This window comes from Anoplopoma fimbria, chromosome 3 (assembly GCF_027596085.1).
Source record: "Anoplopoma fimbria isolate UVic2021 breed Golden Eagle Sablefish chromosome 3, Afim_UVic_2022, whole genome shotgun sequence".
Classification (NCBI taxonomy): domain Eukaryota; kingdom Metazoa; phylum Chordata; class Actinopteri; order Perciformes; family Anoplopomatidae; genus Anoplopoma; species Anoplopoma fimbria.
Window position 1 is genome coordinate 62,252 of NC_072451.1, and position 6,981 is coordinate 69,232.

At 43.9% G+C, this 6,981-nt stretch overlaps 1 protein-coding gene across 1 annotated transcript in view; it reads left to right on the forward strand.

The window, feature by feature from the left end:
• Positions 1-2,244: 2,244 nt before the first annotated feature.
• mplkip (M-phase specific PLK1 interacting protein) overlaps positions 2,245-6,981 on the forward strand; it is a 10,032-nt gene continuing 5,295 nt past the window's right edge. Inside the window, 1 exon segment of the mRNA XM_054596539.1 lies at positions 2,245-2,320. The gene's annotated coding sequence lies outside the window, so the exon portion shown is untranslated.

Consider the following 6,981-nt stretch of genomic DNA (forward strand, 5'->3'; position numbering starts at 1 on the left):
GGTCCAGCCCCTAGATATGCTGCTATAGGCCTAGACTGCCGGGGGACTACCTAGGATACACCTCTCTCCTCTTCTCTCCCTCCATCTTTATGTATTCATGTCCTATTTATGCACATTATTGACTTCCGTTCTTGTGCTTTCTTGCCTCGCAGGTTTCCATGAATCAGGGTTATATCTGGACTGTGGTCATGCCTCCTGCTGTGGCCTTGCTGACACCCACTGCTACTACCACTATTATTATTAGTCACTTTACTATTATTATTCCCTGTACTATTACGCTTATTGGCTTTGCTTCTACCCTGGAGTCTTTATGCTTTCTCGCCTCGCAGGTTTCCACGAATCGTTGTGGTACCTGGACTGTGGTCGTGCCTCCTGCTGCGACCCGGCTGACACCCACTGCTACTACCATTATTATTATTAATCACATTACTAATACTATTCCCTATATCATTATTTTAATTCCACTATATTCATTGCTGCTATTATTATAAGTAGTCTTCATTTTTTCCTTCGTTACTCTGCTTACTACTCTTATTATATGAATAATTTATGTCATATACATTGAAGGTGTTGTATCTCTGTTATATTGTTCATTCTGGTCACATGACATCTATTGACTTCTGTCCATCCTGGGAGAAGGATCCCTCCTCTGTCGCTCTCCCAGAGGTTTCTTCCTTTTTTCTCCCTGTTAAAAGGTTTTTTTTAGGGGAGTTTTTCCTGGTCTGATGTGAGGGAAGGACAGAGGATGTGAGGGTCTAAGGACAGAGGAGGTGAGGGTCTAAGGACAGAGGATGTGAGGGTGTAAGGACAGAGGATGTGAGGGTCTAAGGACAGAGGATGTCGCATGTGTACAGATTGTAAAGCCCTCAGAGGAAAATTTGTAATTTGTGATTTTGTGCTATACAAAATTAATTTAATTTAATTTAATTTAATTTAATTTAATTTAATTTAATTTGATTTAATTTAATTTAATTTAATTTAATTTAATCATCATCCATTCCAACATCTAAAACAATAAACTGTGAACGGAGGTGAACCTGACCACAGACCATGTCTGAGTTAAACATAGTTCAATGTGTTCAGAGAGGACAGAAAGAGGGAGTGACTGATAATCACTCAAAGAGAAGAAAGTGAACAAACAGAAGGAGTTCATTACAGGCCAGTTAAACCAGTTCATTCACCTGATGGCAGCCGGAAACATTCAACAACTGCCAAACACTGAAGCAATGTTTATACAACACATCAGAGACTGGAACACTACACTGGTTAAACTGGAGGGGAGGCGGGGCACTCCACTGGTTTGACTGGAGGACAGAGGGACACTCCACTGGTTTAACTGGAGGACAGAGGGACACTCCACTGGTTTGACTGGAGGACAGAGCGACACTCCACTGGTTTAACTGGAGGACAGAGGGACACTCCACTGTTTTAACTGGAGGACAGAGGGTAACTACACTGGTTTACATTACATTACATTACAGTCATTTAGCAGACGCTTTTATCCAAAGCGACTTACAGGAAGTGTATTCAACATAGGTATTCAAGAGAACTACTAGTCACCAGAAGTCATCAGTGCATCTCCTTTCTTAAACAAGCATCTTAAAGCATAAACCAGAGCAAAAGTATAGTGCAGAGGCAAATTACTACGAAAACAATAATTGCAACAGACTAATACGAATATAGTAAGTGCTACAAACTACTACGAATAGGATAAGTGCAGTAAACGAATACGAATTCAATAAGTGCAGCGAACTGATACGAATACAGTAAGTGCAACGAGGAAGGCTCAGGGTAGTACTTCTTGAAGAGGTGAGTTTTCAGCCTGCGCCGAAAGATGGGCAGCGACTCTGCTGTTTAACTGGAGGACAGAGGGGCACTACACTGGTTTAACTGGAGGACAGAGGGGCACTACACTGGTTTAACTGGAGGACAGAGGGGCACTACACTGGTTTAACTGGAGGACAGAGGGGCACTACACTGGTTTAACTGGAGGACAGAGGGGCACTACACTGTTTTAACTGGAGGACAGAGGGTAACTCCACTGTTTTAACTGGAGGACAGAGGGACACTCCACTGGTTTAACTGGAGGACAGAGGGACACTCCACTGTTTTAACTGGAGGACAGAGGGTAACTCCACTGTTTTAACTGGAGGACAGAGGGACACTCCACTGGTTTAACTGGAGGACAGAGGGACACTCCACTGTTTTAACTGGAGGACAGAGGGTAACTCCACTGTTTTAACTGGAGGACAGAGGAACACTCCACTGGTTTAACTGGAGGACAGAGGGACACTCCACTGTTTTAACTGGAGGACAGAGGGTAACTCCACTGTTTTAACTGGAGGACAGAGGAACACTCCACTGGTTTAACTGGAGGACATCACACGCTGTCACCTCTACGTAATTTTCCCAAACTTTCAAAGCACTTTAAAACTACATGTCATTCACATCCAATCATTCACTGATGGCAGGGGCTAACATGCGAGGTCCCACCTTCCCAACAGTTCTAACTAATCATTCACATGAAATGACATACATTTTCTGATTGATTGAGGACATGCTCAGCCTTCTGCGCCATAGTCACCTCAACAACGTACATGTCCATAATACGCTGTTATGCACTTTGTGAATGCATATCCCATTCATTTTGTCTCAGCACGCACACATAATGACTTGGTGAATGTACATTATATCAGTGGAAGAGTTGAACCAGCTCTTCTGCTGGTACAGTTGTATCAGTGGAAGAGCATCCTCACCAAGGAGCATTTGTGCAATGCGCAAACTGGACGCTCCTTATACGCTCGCAACCTCTCAAGGCACGCTTGTCACCTTGACTTCTGAGGCTTTAAAGGCAGAGATGGAATAGATGGTGGCTGTCTGCACTCCGTAATGATCTTCATGCAAAAGCAAAATAACATGTTTGTAAATCTCATATATAGAGCCAATCACATGCCTTATGTCTTCTGTGACATAACTGTGAAGAACATTTTGTATGATCAGGTTTATTTTTTACTTTTTTTTCTGTGTAAAGATGAAACAACTAAAGCGTTCTGACGGAGGCAGTAATTGTTTGAACGCGCAGAAGGCCTGCGATGAGTGAAGACGTCCAAAGAAACGTGATGAGAGGTGGAGGATCGTCATGTGAGTCAAACTGAAGGATCTATTTTTTGTGTGTGGGCAAGCTGCGGGACACGTCAGTGCTGTTAGCTGAGCGAAGGCCTGATAACCTCAACACCACCTCCACTACAAACTGCTACTCCATCACTGAGCACAGTGAGCTGCTATTCAAAGACATTCACACCCACAGCTTTACTCACACTCTGCTGCTGCTAAATTAGACCAGAGTTCAGTCGTCAGGACACCAATGGGCTCATCTGTGTCTCCAATAACTGATGTGACAAGATTAAAACAGCAACACTGAAGTACATCTTAATGAGTCTCTTTTTTCTTTTACTCAAATCTGAAAATCACTTTCTCCAAGGAGAATTTTGTCACCAGTTTAAGTCACTTGATTTAAGAGGTTTTAAATAACCATGAAATTAAAGGATTTTTGAAAAACAATGACAGCGTTTCATAATTTTGAAAACAAGATGGATTTTATCAAAACACTACACACTAATTCACACAACCACACACACGTAGCGGAACACCTCAGATCTTTTGAAAAATAAAATACCAAACCTGTTACGTTATGGCAAACGGTTCAAACGATCTGAGTCTCTTTGAAGACAGTGCTGTGCTCACATTTTAACTTCTCTAATGATAAAGTCTAGGTTTGATTTTGTAGAGATATTGTAAGAGTAAAATACATGAATATATTGACCCAAAACACACACAAGACCTGGACTGCACATTGATGAAAATATAGATGTTTCTTCACATTGTAAAATCAATTAGTAACAATGCTCTTCCAAAGGTTGCACAGACAAACTGAACCAAACATAGTCTTAATAGAATGTAGTACAAAGACAGCAAACATTTGTGGAAAGAAAAAAGCATGAATAAAGGTTTTTGAAAACAGGCCAATTGTTGCCATGTTGGCTTCCATTGTTGTGGTAAACAGGAACTCACCAGTGGTCGTTTTATAGAAGTCTGGGGACTAGATGTTGATTAACAGGGACTTGTTGCAAATATAGACAGGGACTAGTTACAGATTTATAGGGACAAGTTAAAGATTAACAGGGACTAGTTACATATTTACAGGTACTAGTCAAAGATTTGCTGGGACTTGTGGCAGATTTAAGGGCACTAGTTGCAAATATATACGGGGACTTGTTGCAGATATACAGGGACTAGTTACAGATGTATAGGGTTTAGTTACAGATTTACAGGTACTAGTCGAATATGTACAGGGACTTGTTGCAGATATACAGGGACTAGTTAAAGATTAACAGGGATTGTTATAGATTTAGAGGGACTTGTTGGAAATATATACAGGGACTAGTTATAAATATACAGGGTCTAGTTGCAGTTTAACAGGGACTAGTTACAGATTAACAGGGTCTTGTTACAAATTTACAGGGACTTGTTGCAGATATACAGGGACTAGCTGCAGATTCACAGGGACTAGTTGCAGATATACAGTGACTAGTTGCAGATTCACAGGGACTAGTTGCAGATATAAAGTGACTAGTTGCAGATTCACAGGGACTAGTTGCAGATATACAGTGACTAGTTGCAGGTTTATAGGGACTAGTTGCAGATGCACAAGGTCAGTTGCAGGTTTATAGGGACTAGTTGCAGATCCACAGGGTCAGTTGCAGGTTTAAAGGGACTAGGTGCAGATATACAGGGTCAGTTGCAGATTCACAGGGACTATTTGCAGGTTTATAGGGACTAGTTGCAGATTCACAGGGTCAGGTGCAGGTTTATAGGGACTAGTTGCAGATCCACAGGGTCAGGTGCAGGTTTATAGGGACTAGTTGCAGATTCACAGGGTCAGGTGCAGGTTTATAGGGACTAGTTGCAGATATACAGGAACTAGTTGCAGATTCACAGGGTCAGGTGCAGGTTTATAGGGACTAGTTGCAGATCCACAAGGTCAGGTGCAGGTTTATAGGGACTAGTTTCAGAGGTACATCCTCTCGTTCATCCATTCACTTTCTGCTCTGTTTTCATTCGGATGGTCAGCATCATTTTCACACTTTATTTTGGCCTCACCAAAGAGTGGGTTTGTCCCAACGCCCACACAGCAGAGGGACAGATGACTCATGTTCATCAGGAGAGGAGCAGCTTGATTTCAACTGTAGAGCTGCTTTTAATTCTAGCAAAACGCTCATACCTGTACATACAGGTCGACTACTTCCTCAGAGGATGGAACAGAGAAAATCATATAGATGTTTGTTTGTGTTTATTTCTTGTTAATCAAAGGCGTGTTTTATATACATGTATATTGTAAACTTGCCTGAACGTGAGCGTTTGCGATTCCTTAATAGAATAATTTAGATCGGTCTTCTGTCGTGCCCCGTCAGTCTCCCATCCGATCCATTACCTTACATAGTGGCCGGATATTGGCCGCTTTAGATAAAAGCGTCTGCTAAATGACTGTAATGTAATGTAATGTAATATTGCTTATCCAGACATCGGCACATATTTCTATCTAGGTATAAAAAAACAACCCGTCTACAGCCAGCCCTTTGATTTATATATTTATATAAGAGATTAAGATAAGAGATTTTGTTGGAGACTAGTAGGGATTAGTAGGGATATGTATGTGTCCCGTGGGTTACAGGTCTCTGATGTGTCCCGTGGGTTACAGGTCTCTGATGTGTCCTGTGGGTTACAGGTCTCTGATGTGTCCTGTGGGTTACAGGTCTCCCGTGGGTTACAGGTCTCTGATGTGTCCCGTGGGTTACAGGTCTCTGATGTGTCCCGTGGGTTACAGGTCTCTGATGTGTCCCGTGGGTTACAGGTCTCTGATGTGTCCTGTGGGTTACAGGTCTCTGATGTGTCCCGTGGGTTACAGGTCTCTGATGTGTCCCGTGGGTTACAGGTCTCTGATGTGTCCCGTGGGTTACAGGTCTCTGATGTGTCCCGTGGGTTACAGGTCTCTGATGTGTCCCGTGGGTTACAGGTCTCTGATGTGTCCCGTGGGTTACAGGTCTCTGATGTGTCCCGTGGGTTACAGGTCTCTGATGTGTCCCGTGGGTTACAGGTCTCTGATGTGTCCCGTGGGTTACAGGTCTCTGATGTGTCCCGTGGGTTACAGGTCTCTGATGTGTCCCGTGGGTTACAGGTCTCTGATGTGTCCTGTGGGTTACAGGTCTCTGATGTGTCCCGTGGGTTACAGGTCTCTGATGTGTCCTGTGGGTTACAGGTCTCTGATGTGTCCTGTGGGTTACAGGTCTCTGATGTGTCCCGTGGGTTACAGGTCTCTGATGTGTCCCGTGGGTTACAGGTCTCTGATGTGTCCTCGTGGGTTACAGGTCTCTGATGTGTCCCGTGGGTTACAGGTCTCTGATGTGTCCTGTGGGTTACAGGTCTCTGATGTGTCCTGTGGGTTACAGGTCTCTGATGTGTCCCGTGGGTTACAGGTCTCTGATGTGTCCTGTGGGTTACAGGTCTCTGATGTGTCCTGTGGGTTACAGGTCTCTGATGGGTTACAGGTCTCTGATGTGTCCGTGGGTTACAGGTCTCTGATGTGTCCCGTGGGTTACAGGTCTCTGATGTGTCCCGTGGGTTACAGGTCTCTGATGTGTCCCGTGGGTTACAGGTCTCTGATGTGTCCCAGGTGGGTTACAGGTCTCTGATGTGTCCGTGGGTTACAGGTCTCTGATGTGTCCCGTGGGTTACAGGTCTCTGATGTGTCCCGTGGGTTACAGGTCTCTGATGGGTTACAGGTCTCTGATGTGTCCGTGGGTTACAGGTCTCTGATGTGTCCCGTGGGTTACAGGTCTCTGACGTGGGTTACAGGTCTCTGATGTGTCCCGTGGGTTACAGGTCTCTGATGTGTCCCGTGGGTTACAGGTCTCTGATGTGTCC